The 18,518-nt window shown below is 37.4% G+C and overlaps 1 long non-coding RNA gene across 1 annotated transcript in view; it reads right to left on the minus strand.

The window, feature by feature from the left end:
• The window catches only part of LOC110829823 (uncharacterized), a 371,352-nt gene that overhangs the window by 233,268 nt on the left and 119,566 nt on the right, over nucleotides 1-18,518 (minus strand). The window contains exon 3 of the long non-coding RNA XR_015534118.1: nucleotides 8,487-8,584. This is a non-coding gene — a long non-coding RNA (uncharacterized LOC110829823). The remainder of the gene's footprint in view (nucleotides 1-8,486; nucleotides 8,585-18,518) is intronic.

An 18,518-nucleotide genomic window follows, 5' to 3' on the forward strand; every position in this document is an offset into this window, starting at 1 on the left:
TAAAGTGCAAGCAAGTTTCATCTCCCGTATGCATACTACATGCCGTGCCCATCTTTCTTGACTTCAGTAACCTCAATAATATGGTAATATTATGAGGATTGTCGTTTTTAAAATTTTGTTGTTAATTAAGCAATAATAAAAAAAATCATGGTGTTCATATCGTAATAGGAGTAATATCAGCGAGTCGAGAGTAAAATAACAACGCTTTAACGGTAATTACCACCACGGCTTAGGTGATTCATTTAGAAGTAAAGTACATTAAAGCTCCTTCAGTCGTCAAAACCATTTCTCTTCACGGACACATTTCATTAACCGAAGTGAAACAAACTGAACGCAATTCACAAGCGAAATAAGCTAGACCTAACCTTGCGATGACGCGTCGGTGTGAAGTTTACCAGCTGTTAGGTACATGTGTGTACCTTGGCACGGGAGGTGACGCTGGACCTCCCGCGAGGAGCACTACTCCATGTGCCTCAGCCGAGCCAGCTCTGTGATGTGACAAGGCTCTCCCTTCAACACGTCATACGTCTCAACTGTCACCACTCCAGAACGACTGAGTGTCGAGCTCAAAGTAGAAATGCAAAGGGCAGCAAAAGAAACACACGAGATGACACTCAGACATAAACCAGAGGTGGTAAATGTACCTTAAAGCTTTGTTTGTGCCACATACCAGGGGCACCCGCTTCAAGGGAATGAGTTTTGTGTGTGTGTGTGTGTGTGTGTGTGTGTCTCGTTAAAACATATAATTTTAATGGTTATATTTCGTTTCAAATTTGTGAGGAAAATAAAAATCCGAGTCATAAAGACGGTGACTTGGCAGAAATAAGTATCAGGATAAGAGAGATTATTATCAACAGATGACTGACTTTGTTTATGCAAGATGGCTGTATCTTGATTTAGTTATTTTAACTTTCTGACCTGATCCAGATGTTGATAATATCATAACTTCCACAGGATAATACAATGTTTATTACTTTTAGATCGATGATTAATTTTTAGTATAATGACGTTATATCAACTGCAGAGGTTACTCTCTACCAAACAGGATATATAGTTATAACATGTGAATTTATTATTTTTGAACACAGTTTCACGGCATTATGCTGGAAAGACTGAATAGAATTATTAAATCCCTTAGTCACGGTAATTGGTCTTTTAGCCGAAATCCAAACTATTTACATCTAGAATTAAAAGTAGAACGAAAATTGATGATATTAGTAATTGCTACCAATCACAGCCCTGAAGATGGAGGCAGAAACTACCTCTGAAATATCGGTACCAGATTACATGGCGCAATAACCCATAAAACATTCATCTTCTTGAGAATACATCTTCATGTTTGTATCATTCAGTAATGTGATTCAGAAATCTAATTGTGAACGTTTTTAGGAACAGTGCAACCCTTTTATTTTCACCCGTGTATGACTGCTTGTTCATTCAGACAGGCTCCAGGGCCCGGCAACACACCCGGATGAGAAAATGTTATGGCTCTAAGTGCACACTGTCACAATGGAGTAGGCTGAAGGCAGAAACAGAAAGATAATGGAAATGACCAGAGCACGATCAAGTGCAATGTTGAAGTGCTGGTATGTCGTGGTTTCCTTTGTTTTCTCTTGCTACTAAACATGATGCGTGAATCGCCCAGGGCGTTGTAGCCTCATATGCAGGTCTCTGCCCAGGACGTCACGACACGTGCACGAAACTAAACGAAACGCGAAGCAATTAACGTAACAGATTACTTAGGCCACGTTATGTGAAACTTAAGATATATCTCAAACCTTTAAAGTCCAGTGGTAACAATATGTACCAACAGATTGAATAATGAATAATTTTGCAATTTAAACACATTGTGTTTTTAAATTTCGTGAGAGTCTCAGAAAAAACAACCACTATTTTCCTAATGAGTATTAACCATTTAATCTTAGTGTTATTTTTAAAAGTGGGAACCGAGTTTTTAAATATTCTTAAAAGGTATGCTCTCTCTTTTTCTCCACTTGTCATCACTGCATCTTATCCATTTCCGAAAGGTTTACATTCTCTTAAAACTGCACGTACTAGAAGGGGTGGACTCATTTAGGAAATATTTCACATATTTTGCTACAACAGTTCATCAGTTATCGTTAATTTAAAGGGAGTATAAATTTTGCGCGAACACAAGGCTCTTATTTTAAATTTTAAAAAAACACATACTTAGTCCTAAAAATCTGTCTAATTACAAATTATCAACGTAAAGTTGCCTTTATCAGCTTGGCGTTCATATTAAGTTCCTTTACAACAGGAAAATTATTTAAGTAGTTATTATGGTGGACCAGACAGACACGTAAGATGCAGTAAGCTTACTTTATTTATGACAGACTTAAGGAAAAAAAGGGAAGATTTAAAATCAACCAAATCCATTTAAAGCATGGTTCAATTTCTACATATCTGACCAACAAAGTTTTGAAGGATGATGTAGGAATATCAATTAATCTATTTCGTTGGATTGGCGATTCATGTAGGAAACAATATGGAAATAGCTTTCTCAGTTGTTTCATGTATGATGAGTTTCTGAGCCCATTTAACGTTACTCGGAGCATTTCATGACGCAGTATTAGCCATGCCGTCTCCTTGTCGTCAGGAGACGTCGTGTTTCTATGGTAACATAAACACAAGACAGCAGAGATACCCCACAGACTGTGCTAATGGTTAAGTGACAACAGTATTTTTCTTAACACTTTCAACATTGTTAAGTAAACTTATGTAGTTCCGGTTAGGCACTGAGAGTCAAAGTCGCACAGGGAGAGTAATAATCAGACTCCCAATCTAATCCATACCCTTGTTGACCAACAAAATAAGGTATATTTTCGTAACATCTCGATCCACACCTCTAAAATGCTTGCATATGCTCTATGAAATTAATATGTAACCAGATAAGAACCGATCGATTCGCTTGTTACATCTCCATGGATGGATGCGTCAGATGTCTGCAAAACAAGACATTGATATAATTGTATCTAAAATGACTTAAATAATATACTTGAAACTTCGTACAACTGAAAATCCTCTTACAAATTACCAAAGCCCACATGCGTACCCAGACATGTTTACTAACTCCATAGATTTTCTAATTGTCACTTTATATCTAAACTTGAACATGTCTGTATTTGATCTCTGTCAACACTCACTGACTGTGTGCGAAGCTACTAATTCTTTTCTACAGTTTGTGTTCTTGCATCATTGTTTCTATTTATTGGGAAATTCATTTGCACATACGGCTGTTGGCATCGTATTTGTTACAACTTGCAACGTTGGGAGTCAGCGGTTAATAAAAGTATTCTTTAATCATGAATTGAACACGACCGAGGTATGAACTATCTGAAGTTGTGAATACCTTTCCAAACTAGGGACAGGTTGACGGCCTTGAACTGTAATACTGTATTGCTAACATAACATGTCCGTTCACAAACTCCAAAACGGATAAAACATATGATCCAAAACCAACGCAGGTTTCCCCTTATGCTAACAAATTACAGTTAGTAACACCAGAAGTAGATTTTCTGAGTGTACAATGCGATTATTCCATGAATTATTTATAGGTTAAAGGCTGATCGAAATGTCACGCCAGCCACAAAAACAACGTAAAAAAAGAACCAACCTAACCTAAAACAATCAAACATAACAAAACATACCTAACAAAAAATAACCTAACCTCAACAAACAAAACCCAACAAAACTCTATGAACTAGGCCTCCATTCGGAAAACCCTTTGACTGATAATGTCGTGACGATGTCATGACACTGACCTTTCCGATACCTCAAACTGACATAAGTATTGTTACTCAATCTCTTACAGATCGGCTGAAATACGAGTTTGAAAAAATGACTTTCGAATGACCTTGAAAATTTTAAAGGCCTCTATTCGGAAAACCCTTGGATTGATATTGTCGTGACGATGTCATGACACTGACCTTTCCGAGACCTCAAACTGACATGAGTATTGTTACTCAGGCTATTACAGATCGGCTGAAATATGAGTTTGAAAAAATGACTTTCGAATGACCTTGAAAATTTTAAAGGCCTCTATTCTGAAAACCCTTGGACTGATATTGTCGTGACGATTACATGACACTGACCTTTCCGAGACCTCAAACTGACATGAGTATTGTTACTCAGGCTCCTACAGATCGGTTGTAATATGAGTTTGAAAAAATGACTTTTGAATGACCTTGGAAATATTAAAGGCCTCTATTCGGAAAACCCTTGGACTGATATTGTCGTGACGATGTCATGACACTGACCTTTCCGAGACCTCAAACTGATATGAGTATTGTTACTCCGGCTCTTACAGATCGGCTGAAATATGAGTTTGAAAAAATGACTTTCGAATGACCTTGAAAATTTTAAAGGCCTCTATTCTGAAAACCCTTGGACTGATATTGTCGTGACGATTACATGACACTGACCTTTCCGAGACCTCAAACTGACATGAGTATTGTTACTCAGGCTCCTACAGATCGGTTGTAATATGAGTTTGAAAAAATGACTTTTGAATGACCTTGGAAATATTAAAGGCCTCTATTGGGAAAACCTTTGGACTGATATTGTCGTGACGATGTCATGACACTGACCTTTCCGAGACCTCAAACTGATATGAGTATTGTTACTCCGGCTCTTACAGATCGGCTGAAATATGAGTTTGAAAAAATGACTTTCGAATGACCTTGAAAATTTTAAAGGGCTCTATTCGGAAAACCCTTGGGCTGATATTGTCGTGACGATGTCATGACACTGACCTTTCCGAGACCTCAAACTGACATGAGTATTGTTACTCAGGCTATTACAGATCGGCTGAAATATGAGTTTGAAGAAATGACTTTCGAATAACCTTGAAAATTTGAAAGGCCTCTATTCTGAAAACCCTTGGACTGATATTGTCGTGACGATGTCATGCCACTGACCTTTCCGAGACCTCAAACTGATATGAGTATTGTTACTCAGGCTCTTACAGATTGGCTGAAATATGAGTTTGAATAAATGACTTTCGAATGACCTTGAAAATTTTAAACGCCTCTATTCGGATGACCCTTGGACTGTTATTGTCTTGACGATGGCATGACGCTGACCTTTCCGACACCTCAAACTGACATGAAGTTTGTCTCTGAGGCTCTTATAGTTCGGCAGATATATCCTTTTCAAAATATGACCTTTGAATGACCTTGAAAATTTTCAAGCCCTTGATTTGGAAAACCCCGGGACTTATAATCTTGTGACTGTGACATTATATGGACCTGACTGCGAACTCTAACATACGTGGATAAGATCAGTAAATTCCCTAAGGTTCGGCGGAAATATGTCTTAGAATAATTCGTCTTTAAATGACATTGAAATTTTCAAATGATCATTCAACAAAATAAAGGGTTGACATCGTCGTGATCGTGAAATGACTTTTTTAGTTACGTGACCTTACCGTATCAATAAAATAATAACAAAATCTAAAACAAAGCAAACGTAAACAGAACGTAAAACTTTAGAGAATTGAAATCCAAAGTTATCAAACAAAGGATTGGACTAAAATCACACACAAGAAAAGCCCAGAAAATAGGGTAAATAAGACAAGCGATAAAGAAGGACAGGCATGAGGAAGGAATAGGGATTGATTTTTGTCAGCACGTGCTGAAGATGAGCATGATTGCTGGTTTGCGTGATTTCTCTTACACCTCCATTTATTGCAGCCTATGGCAAGGTGCTTATAACAGGATAAGGAAGACTAGACAAAGTCCTGTCCGGGTCCTCTCACTATGTTATATTACTCCCATGATGGCATAAGGCTACCCTCGACGTCCGCAAAGGAGGGGCCATTCACTTGGTCGTCTACAGATCAGAGCCCCTCCCTCATTCTGCCTTGTTCCCACAGTGGCCAGCTTCCGTTCTGGTTTGTCTTCTCTTTTTATCATAATCTTAACCAAAGTTGTTCGGGTGCTGCACGAAATGCTCCTCAGGGTCAAGCCAACAACCGCGAACCTACGCGGTGATATGACAATGTTCCTCTGGCTTCTCCAGTAATTAAAACCCGATCTTCGTCATCAGGTTATCTACCGAGAATGTTTTCCTAAAAATAGTTTTGTGACAAATCTCGATTCAGAGTCCGACAATTTGGCTAAATTTTATTTTCTGTTCCAAAAATACCTTATGATATTAAGATACGTGGAAAATAAAGAGCATACACTGATCAACACATAGACATTCAGAGCTCAATATAGCACAAAAATTGCAGTTGAAATTTCCATTCTGGTATCATGAAGAAGCTGAATCTACTCTTATTATCAAAAATACTGACCATAAATTTGACTTATATGGAGCTGTTACTCGTGGGACAATTTAAAAATTCAAACAAATTTACCAAAATATTAGTTTCGTAAACAGCCTGTGTGTGTTTTCAAAAGGTCTGTTCTGATTTCTTACATCGATAACTATTCTGTCGCGGTAAATCTGCCATTTCTCCTAACTGCTATGAAGAAGTTAAATTTAGTACAGGTTAATTTGACTTCAACCTACTGCCATATTATGACAGACTAAAGTTTTGGCTGCGTTCTAGAAAAATTCTCCTCGTGTTAAAAACTATAATTTATTACGCCTGAAATAAATTTTGCAGGCGGCTGGACTCGAAATAGAACGACTAACCACTTATGATGCATTCTGTCATGTCTAGTAACAAATCTGTCAGTATAATAGCAAATAATGGTCTGAAGATAAGCGTAAAGCCATCTACCAAAATGGGCAGGCATATAGAAAATATACTTCAGACAATAGACAATGTCCAAAATACCACGCGTAATGCTTGCCCATTTTAAGGTTTCCAAAATTCGACCAACCAATACACATTCAACCTGAAGATATCAACTGCAGTGTTTGCCGAAACGTTGTGTAATACTCAATATTGGTCGTGGCTCACTCCTAAAAGCCAAAGTAACAATTTCTTATTTTTATTCAAGTACTGACAGAAACCTTGAGAATGATTTTCATTATGCCCATACATTAGAGAATACATTTCTACTAAGTTCGTATGATACAATTACATTAGCGGATATGAAAAGATGAGAACATGCATTACGAAAAACTACAGGCAGATATCTGGTCGATCGCACGCACATACATTTATGTATGCTTTTACTTTAAATAATGACTGTTCCCGCATTATTTTGTAAAACCTGTATCAGACGACAGTTGGACTAAAAACTAAAACGATATGAACATATCAGAAATTGCGCTATCAGACAAGAATTAAGTACAAGCTCGGCTGATGTAGTAATGCTTCTATCATCTGAACAGACTGAGAGAAAAAATTAGCCAGAAGATTTTATCTACATAAACCACAATATGGAAGAGGGAGATCTTGTAAGGTGCAAAGACAAATTTTGAACGCAGACAATGAAGTCCGAACAGTCCGCCTAAGCGTTAAGACAAATTCAGGTTCTGAAATGGCTGTATTCTGGGTTGCAGCGGTGTAGTATGCTGTAAGTTTACCGACGTTTCAGAGATCCTTGCTGATCATGGAGGCAGAAAGAGCCTCTGTAACGTCGATAAACCTCTACCAGACCAAACTGCGCTACAACTCAGAAGACGGCCATCTTCGTACACAGTATCGTAAGATCCTCGAATCCCACTCACAAGCTAATCATGACGATGAAGATGATAATGATAATGTATAGAACTAAGAGAACAGACTATAATGGAATACTTCTATAATAGCTCTGAGTTTACTTGCTCAGTTGTGTGCTTGAAAGTACATTTTATTGGAACGACAAATATACTGAGGCAGAGGACGCTTGTTTGCCACCGGACTCATTACTGAGTTGAATTCAATAACTAACTAACTAGATGGCTTACCGAACCGGAAGGTTTATCATCGAATTAACCAAAGCCCTCCACCGGACCTTGTCCTGGGCCAACAAAATCCAGTCTCCTTCAACTCCTATCTCCCATATATCCAGCCTGAGATTATCCTCCCATCTACGTCTAGGTCTCCCCAGCGGTCTCTTCCCCTCAGGCTTACCAACCAGTACCTGGTGCACACCTCTTGTCCCATCCATGCGCGCTACATGCCCTACCCATCTAATTCTTCTCGACTTAATCACCCTGATAATACTGGGGGAGGAGTACAAATTTGAAGCCTTAAATTTTGTACTGCGGTTAATTTAGGCTAAACCAAAAAGCAGACAAGTCGGCCAGTGACAATTATGCCATATCATTTAACCAAATGATTAGTAGTAGACGAAGTTGTCATTTATGATGTAATTTGTTGTTAGGATTACACAAGTTCGTATGGAAACAATCTTGCAACATCGCAATCTTACAGTTCTGCCTCTATCTGCACGACTAATAATGATCTCAGAAGCCAGCTTCTTTGTTTCCAGATTCGGAACAGACAATCGGTGAAACGCGATAGGTAAAACAGAAGAATGATTTAAAATATGTTAATGACATTCGCTGAAGAAATAAGTACTTACTTTAGGTTGGAGATTGCCGGTTTGGAATAAACTACTTCTGCAGTGTGTTTTACGGAGACGGACGTTGAAGTGTAGTGGCACAGTAGTAAATTCCAAGCCTGAGGGAAAGAATAAGAATTGTTATTTCAAAGTAGTACTCAACTTTTCAAATCCTACAGAGTTATTTTTGTTCTAACTGCTTGTCTCCTAGCTCGATAAATAAACTCGGAGAGCATGAAACGCGCTGAACAGTGGAGTCTGCGTGTTTTTTGTTTCTTGGGAGTACGCAGACAGCCTCTAGTGACGGGTCGCCAAATTAAGTGCCAGTCTTCGCGACGCGGTGTCAGCTCAAGGGGACGGAGAGAAAGATTGGGCCGAAACGCCGGGGGTTGGAATTGCACCAGAGGAGATGGGCGGGACACACAATCAACTCTTTTCGTAACTTCAAGTCTATCCTAACTGACACCTGACCCCAGAACCAGGGCGGTGCAAGACTTCAAAGCTACAGTAAGTTTCAGATAAAAAAACAACAGTCACTTTTTCTGCCGTCAGATATTACGTAAATGCACTACACTGCACACACGGATACTGCTAAATAATTAAATGTTAGTTTATCAAATCTAAAACTTCTTGACGATGGTGAAGAGTCAATTGAATAAAAAATTTCTTGGATATTATCCATCGTCTACGATGGATAATATCCAAGAAATTTTTTATTCAATTAAATGTTAGTTAGAAAGAATTATCTAAGTAAGTCACATTACGAAATTGAGACTTTTAGGGTCACAATTTAAGCGGGGAATCTGACAGGCTTCATCACTATCAGACTTTCAAGGTCTCTGCCACAAGAATATATATAGATATACGATTACTGTGGTCTAGTACATAACGAAGAACTTCATGATTTGCAAGATGGCAGACTATAATTAGTGTAATGAAACCCATAGCAGCCTTCAAAAGTGCCATGCTTCAAGGTCACTAAAATATTCATCCATCTCTTACCGCGCGGCTCCAAGTCACCATACAGCGTTTCTACCCTTGCTACGGTGCGAGTTCTAAGCCGTCTTCATTCGACCGGGCCCCTTTGTTTGTATTGCAACGCCGTAAAATTTTGCTGTGACCTTGATTCACGCAATTTTGTGACTGCTAATTGTGAAGACTTGGCGTATCTTGTGAGAGTAATCATGCACAAATAAATATGGAGCAGAAAACTCTTTGAAAGGCATCACTTGGTGGTCATGTGATGCTATCATTAAAATTAATCTTATGCAGATGTGTAGGGAGGATGGGAATATTGCCTTGATGATGGCGGCAGTAAGAACATCTGAAACATCTCTTGATTTCTACCAGATAACATGGGACAACATCCCAGACACAGTCATCTAAACTTTCATTGCGTAAAACTTACCAAATCTGATATGCATTTATTAAAACTCCTTATTTAATAACCCACTTCATATTTTCTAAATAACAGTACGGAAATAATATTTGGGGGTGTGGTTTGGATTAAGTTGGCTTAGGAAAGAACTAGTCGCGGGCTGTTTAAAAACGGTAATGAGCCTTCGGGTTCCATAAAAAGTTGGGATTGTTTACACTGTCTGAGCGTGCTATTAGCTTCTCAAGAAGGACTCTCCTCCATAGAGTTAGTTAAGAGCGGACTTCTGAATTTATGTGCAACAATTTTGGTCAGGCGTCCTCAGGATACTCTTTATAGCACTGTACAGAACAAAGACTCATATTGGAGAGAAGTGAAAACAACACTTAATAACTAATATCGCTTCTCTGCCCAGGCTGACACTGTGATGTGACGTGGACAGTTATTGTTAGGGCGGGAAACTGAAGGGTTACAACTAAGCTACAGGGGATCAAGACGCAGAAATGGGTTACAACTTCTTAATACCTTCTTATTTCCTCTCCTTTCCTTTGTACGTTTCCCTGATCTGTAAGCTCTGTATTATTCTTTCACCTCTTTATTACACTTCTCACTTCTTCTTATTTCATTTTCGATTAACTTGAAAAGGTATTAAACATCCTTGACCAATATATTGTACACTGATAAATATATCATTATTATCAGTTTCAGGACGAAAGCATATAATAACAAAAATATATTTTCTTTTATTTGAAATTCATTCTGTTTCATGTATAAATAAACAATATGGCGAGTGCAAAATTATAATAAAATATAGACACAAAATGTAATGGGAATGTCTTCTCTCGTGTGTTAAACAGCGTGACAGTCAGTATTCTTGTGTATTAAATTAATATTATCAAAACATTAAAAAAATTATCAAGAATTATAAGCCTTTTATCATCTTCAAGCCTTAATAACAAAGAAGCAAAGTTCCACAATAAATGACACTACGCTGTAAATTTATTATTATACACTCGGCAATGCTTTTACTAACTATAGGCGAGTATAAATGATTTTAGACTTAGTATTGTTCTTGCCTTCAAGTGACTAGTTTTCATAATAACCTTTTGGCCTGCGATCTTTTGAGGCTGATAAGTAATCGCGCTGATGATGTAGGCAGCAAGGACTTCTGAAGCGTTTGTCAACCTCTACCAGACAGCCATCTTCGGATTCATCGCCGTGAAAACCTCAAATCACATTATCGTAAGTTTTAATCTATCACAGAAAGGGAAACAATTCAGAAGATATAAAAATATGTTGAAAACAAACAAAATTTATATAAAAAAATATACGAGCTATTGGCAACGATTAGTTAAAAATTAATTAAAAATCCGATATCATGTATTAGTTTCGATTAATCGAATAACAGGATTAGGTAAATAGTAATTTAAATATTTACTAATTTAGAACACACCGCCTACCTAACATAATTTCGCAAAGGAATTTCCTCTTTGGAGATTACAAATTGTGCTGTCTGTCTGGTAAGAAAGCTCCGTTGATTGTGTTGGTACTGTAAGCCACAACAATTGTGAACTGCGTGCATCAGTGATTTGAAATAATTCGCCTTCAGTTGTTGTTGATACGTCAGTTGTAACAGAAACAAGCCAGGGAACATGTGGAACATCCTCTTTCTACAATGCAGACTATTGAGGACAGGATATGAAAGTCCCTGCTACTAACTCTCTTGTCATCGGCGATGTGCGTCTTCTCCTCTGTGCTACTAGCTTCATGCAACAAAGGCAGATGACACAAACAACACAATTTTATAAAAATCATAACCGTCAATGAACTGCAATAATAGATAATTTCAAGGACTGCAAAATAATGTGTTATATATGTACATTATTATTATTATTATTACGGTTAAAATAACATTATTTTTATTACAATCATAATTACGTTTGCACTATATGTTTCGACCTCAAGAGGCCATCATCAGGAGTACGACGCCCCGAAGACAAAACATGTACTACCGAAAGTGTGATTATAATGATAACACGAAGGATGTGTTCACAAAAATATAAATATACATGCATATAGCTGTAACACTAAATGTTCAAAATATTATTAGTTTCGCTACGATATCATCCTCAATTTTTTAACATTAATCCTAGTCTTCATACTCCTTACAGAAAAGCTAGGATGATTTTAGTAAGTTAAATACTGCAGTATAAGATAATTACAAATACGTTTATAATTAATTGGGCTTAGTAGCGTGTTCAAACTAAGGCGATGAGATGGGCGAGACGTGCAGCATGCACCGGGAAGACGATTAAACTATATAAAATTGTAACCAGAAAACGTAAAGAAATGTGATCCACTGGGAGAACCAGACGCTTATAAAGGTATAATATTAAAATGTATCTCAAAGTAATCGGTTGTCAACGTGGTAGGAGGGAGTTAAATGACTCTGGACAATGTCGCGGATAATCTTCCTAAACAGCATTAACCAACTGGTCTTTGTAACGGAGATGTTTTACGTATTCTTCGCGGTACTGACTGAATGAAGTATCACTTAGATGTGCTTCGACTTCTCTCCTTGTTCCACTTTTCATCACTTTACCTTCTCCGCTTCCAACCTTCTCTTTACCCTAACTTTACCAAAAGGACGAGCGGGCATTGCCTTGGAACCTTCACATTCGTAAATTTATCTATTTTCCTGCCCCTTCTACCGTTAAATGTAATGGTTTTACTACTCCCCACCTTCTATTCTCTCTCAATTACTTGTTTTTAAAATCTAAACGGTATTTCAGCTCTTTTATTTTACGTGACCCAAAAGTTGTTTCCTGAGGATGGGAATCCAACTGCATGTAAATATACACAAATCTATAAAATCTTCTCGGGCAATCAGCCGCGTTAGCTGGTTACCGTAGTAAATCTACGTTTCGGGAACAAACTCTGTCAACATCTTAAGGGTTCTGATGTGTGACTGGATCCTCGGAAGTCGCCTGGCGACTTCCGAGGATCCAGTCACATCAGAACCCTGAAGATGTTGACAGAGTTTGTTCCCGAAACGTAGATTTACTACGGTAACCAGCTAACGCGGCTAATTACCCTAGAAGATTATTTTGATTGTACTCGCCGCGAAAGTCTCAAATCCTATATACAAATCTGTCGAACAAATGTTCAAATGTTACAATTTCAGTTAATTTATTCAATGATGTCAAGATCGAGATGACAGTTTCGTATTGAGACAGAAAAATTGATATCCATTAAAACTGTTCATACCAAAGAAGATTAATTCTCTCCGTAGTTCATGGACAACGACCCTGCAGCCTCTCGAAGCCACATGCAAAACATTTTATTGGCCGTTATTTATCCACGAAGGATAAACAGAGGACGAGTCAAAGTGCATCGCTTTGTAGTCGTTCCGTTTGATTTAGATTGCATCTTGACGACTAAATCTTCGCTGCATCCACACACATGATGGAGACATAAACCGCAGTATTGCACGTTTAATATACAGAATGAAGTGCACTAAAATGTCAGATAACTCGGCATTTTTCCCCGTTGTGCTTGTTACGTGTGTTAAAGATGGAATATTTAGAGAAAGGACAGAAAAATAGTAAAGAATTACGCCCACGCGAACTGGGAGACTCCAAACCCCAAAATATATCTATAAATGCCATCTAACAGGAAGACGCCAAACTAAAGTGCCTGGGTAAAGACTGGGTTCGGAAGAAGTAACCCTTAAATGATCTAATTTAGTGATAAAATAATTATGATGATATTAACATAACGTAAAAATAGTGATGAGCAACAGATTTCGTTTATATTTACATGAAACTATTGTAATAATACGAGACATTTATTTTCGGATTCTTACACACGAATCTTGATTTCGCGTTAATTTTATAGAAGCAAACAAGTTGTCTTATTTCGTAATTAATCCACCTGCGTTTTGGATTTTTCGTATTGGCCATTCGTATATCGGACTAATTCAGTCATCATCGAATTTACATTATTTAATTCATTCCATGCCATAAACTGGATTTACTGGTCAGGAACAATTTCCACTTTGGTGTTTAACACTGTCAGAAAAGACAACTTACCTCGACTCTTCTTCGTTAATTCTAATAATACGCTAGTAATTTTATAAATGGAGGGTCTAAGACAACATGGATACTACGTATATACATATTAAGGCGATTTTGTTAAATAAAAATTAGCAGAAAAAGGGTTGAAACCCGGAATAAACACGACCCACATATAGAGAACTACACATTCATCCTACACGCGCATAAAAAGCTGAATGGGAAACTTTGATGGCAATTAACAACGCGAAGAACTGGAACACATCCAGTTCCTTGCGAAACAGTAAAACTTATTTTTCTCGAAACTACAATTGGAAAGAAAATAATAAGCAGCTTAACGGGGATTAAGAATAAAGTTACTGCCAACTATAACTAATTAATCTTACACAATGGAATTTTCTACTTCAGATTTAACCCGTGAATAAAGACTTTTTTGCGACATCTACAGACATCCCACTACAATAAAGTACTTGTTAATAATTCGGTAGTTATCAGGTAACACCAAGTACGACTGTGGGCAGGATTAGAATAAGGGAAGTCACTAATCGCACTATTAAGAATTTTTTGTACAAAGCGCACAACTTTTAACTCTTGTATTCGCGTACACTGTCTCACGACGTGGACGTGTTTGTTCATATACGTACTATCTGCAATAGAAGAATTAGACAGACTCGTCACGCATAACATATCGTAAAACCTACATATCTGACAATTAATACCCTTTTCGAGGAAGTTCCTTGTCACATGTCACATAACGACAACGTTGTAGATCCGGCGCCATAATTGGACCAGAATTAATTTGAGACAACTCAGCGGACGCACGATATATTATCTGGATCATGTGAGTGTGATGGTTATCGGAGAATCAAAGCTCCAAAGATCAAGAGAAAAATCATGTAGCAATGCAACAGAAGTAATATAACTGTTTGAGATCAAAAGAGTTGAACTATCTTTGAATTTAGGGCACTCAGGACACAAACCATTTACGCCACAGCGTTTGGTCACACCTGTGGAGGTAAAGTTGAGAACTCTTCAGGTATATTGAGACACGCATGCGTCTACAGCGAGTACTGAGTGTTACTTTATAATAGAAACAGTAATAAAAGAACGCCGGTCGCCTGACTGAACCCTTTCTCCAAGCTTTAGTGCCGCAATAAACTTAGCTAGACCGCAAGCCAAGAAACACCACACAGAGAGTGAGTCCCAATTGTATGAAATTATGAGGATGAAGGCGACAGGTAAGTGAAGACTATGTCTCATAGTCGGGCCGCTCATCTAATAAAATGATTTCATCCAACCCAGGAAAGAGACCGACTCAACTTTGAGGAATATAACACAAGAAAAAAAATCTGACTGCTGCTTGAAGTTCTAAGAAAGGAAGATAGAAAAAATACACAAGCCTTCAATAAAAAGTTAACAGATTTGAGTAGTTTTGTTATGTGAGAATCCAGGGTAGATGTTTGGGGCTTGAGAACCTATCTTCTTATTAAGACGCTAATAAAATATCACGGTTTATGGTATGGACTTTACCATTTCAATCTGCTAATATAACAATGATCCAGTAAGGAAAAATATACATTTCGAACATATTTTTGCGTTAGCAATGCAAGGCAATTATCTAATATAGCCTATGGACCATGATCTGTACGAATATACATAGGCCTATATTATTGCACAATGCAGAATGTTTCATACGATTTACCGAGGGACTAAAATATAATTTGCCATCGACCTATCTGCATCTTCCAGTATAAGCAGTCGATGTGTCTTCATGCTCTGAGGCATTCGATTGCTAATTTATAATAAATTTGTAGCTTCTTTGAATTTATTTTCAATAAGAACAGTTTACCTTCCGTATGAACTCTATTCAGTAACTGTAATCAACTGATCTGAATGGAAACATGTTTTAAAATACATTTTTTTAAGTGAGCCAATTTTTGATTGGATACATTTTTTTTCTGCTGCAACATTTTCGAAGGGTCTCTGATCAAGTCAAGAGTCCCTTCGAAAATGTGAGATCATTAACGATACGAGATAAATTGAGAAACGAGAAGGAAGAATTAATTACACATTTACAGCTCCCATTCCTCTGACTAAATCTGGAATCACAAGAAAATTTAATAATAAAACTGGACATTGCACGGATTTGTACTGATGATTATGGATTATTTATTAAGTTAATGTTCTCCTAAGTAAAGGCGTAAAACTTACGTTTACAACTGACGAAAATGTCAAAATTAGTAGCAAAATTCAAGCAACAGATAAGAGTTTTTTTTATACAAAGTATTTATGGATGTAGCCAATCACAGTAGTTGTGCTGTCGCTCGAACGTGGAAATCATGGGTTCGAATTCCACTAAGGCATGGCTGGATATCACCTTTTGTATATTATCCTGTAACGTGTGGGTAGAGGCCTTGAGTCTGGCTGATTAGTCATCCAAGAAGTCCTATCAAATCTCAAAAAATGATAAAACAAATCTGGCAGAAAATTTCTCCAGAAAGGCAAAAGCTCGGAGTAGTCTTTTGTACCTAAGTCTTGCACGGTAGCGCCTAACTTCAACATCTGGGGTTCAGCGTGGACTGAAGCAGACATTTTTTCGTCTCTTTTAAAGAACGAAGAAATCAGTAGCGTCTCAGACTTGTGCTGTGCATGTGCCAAAGAACGTGTTCTTATTTAATGACGTATACCAAAGCTGAAGGCCTGATCGTAAACATGGCGCGCGGTGTTACTGTCTAATGTGATCTCCACAAAGCAAGCTTTTTATTTGATTCTGCTCTGCTGTTTACATTGTCTCTAGCAGGAGAGACAACGCCAGCGTCATCTACCCATTTGGTGCAGGGTGACGAGTGCTGACCGTGGTCCTAACACAGAACAGATGTCTCAGTGGGCGATTTGTGCCGACTCCAAACAAGTCAGTCCACGGGGCAAAGTCCTCCTGCACACGCTGATCGTCGTTGTTAATCCTCAAGGTTTTTTACTACATTCACGAAACCTTAGAAGAATCTTTCATTACACATTTGTACTTTATTCTATTCAAAGTATCCATTATCTATAATTTTAATATTTGTTTGGAAACCCCTTGTTAACAAAGACCAAACTGTAACTCACATTCCCGACAAGAGTAAAAAGGAGGCTGATATTCATTCATCTTGTGTGTATCCAGTCAACGCAGTAAACTGAGCTAAGCCCCCTCAAGTAGCTGGGCATTTTCATGTCTGGAAATGTGATTTTCCGAGTTACAAGAACCAATAAGAACACAAGGCGATACAACCTGGAATGTCACAACCAATATTTTAACCACCACGAAGGCTTGAAATTTCCTGAACTGTTTTTGGCGTGTTTAACGATGTTCTATCAACTGCAGTTATGTAGCGTCAAATTACATGAATGGATAACAATATCTACAACAGAGGATCTGGTTTGGCAAATAATTCTCCCACTTCAAATTTCTTATTTACGTCACCAGATAATTTGATCTCATTTATTCCCTACGTATTATGCATAGCTATATTATAGGTCCTAAATCATAAACTTCCAGATGTATGTCGTTACGATAATACTCCCAGTTATTTGGGGGCGGATTAACCACAGTCTATATGATTTAAAAGAAATCTAAAAATTAATTTAGAAAATCTGTTGTAAAAGTTAGAACGTTTAAAAACAAAGAAATAAATACAAAAATAATATTATTTAACGCACAACATAAATAAATTGTTGCTAAGACCAAAAATTTACGACAGTGGAACGTCGTTAATATCCGCTGGGATTATTTCTTAAAAATATATTTGGTTACACAATGTATTAAATTTTAAATAAAATCCTTAAAATTTTAAATAAAATTCTTAAAATTTTAAAATGTGTATGTTTGGAAAGAAACCTAATTATTCGTCACATCTGCGTGTTTTCTTTCATCTTATTTTTGTGGATTATCCTTAGTTTTGATTATCGGCGAAAATATATTTCCCAACCAAGCCGGATAATCGGGAGTGTTCTGTAACATGAGAAAGTTATACCTCCTTGAATATGAGATCAATTACACTCCTGCACTCAAAAAAGAAAATGTCGAAACAACTTGCATAGTTGTTGTTACCGCCACTGCCAGAACACACAAGAATCTTCCAATTATTGGAAGTTAGCCAAGAAGCTGGGTAAATCTCAATGCACACACACAGAGTTCAGAGGTTTTGGTGTGGGCATCCAAGTTGAAGAACAGGTGTTAAGTACAAAAGAAGACTACCGCACACATAAGCAGCATGTGTCAGCTCACGCAAATAGTAAATTAAGAAATGCAATCTTAATGGCAGACTAATAATTAATAACATTCATCCATCAAAATACGTCCTTAACTTGTAACAAAATAAAAACGAAATTATGCAAGAATGCAGTTAATTAGATTTATAATGTGTTTATTTGCAAAGCCTTTTTCAATAAATATGGTACTTATTACAGTAATACAGAGTGTTCCGTCTAAAACGCCACCTTATATGCTAAACGTGAAATGATTCACACACGAAACAACAAAATTGATGAAATATTAAATTACTGCAGCCATATCCCGTCGTTGCAACGGCTGCACTGTTTGAAATCGGTACGGCAATAAATAAG

This window comes from Zootermopsis nevadensis, unplaced genomic scaffold (assembly GCF_977971745.1).
Source record: "Zootermopsis nevadensis isolate Lab colony 2312 unplaced genomic scaffold, Znev_1.0 Znev_ptg000008l, whole genome shotgun sequence".
Classification (NCBI taxonomy): Eukaryota; Metazoa; Arthropoda; class Insecta; order Blattodea; family Termopsidae; genus Zootermopsis; species Zootermopsis nevadensis.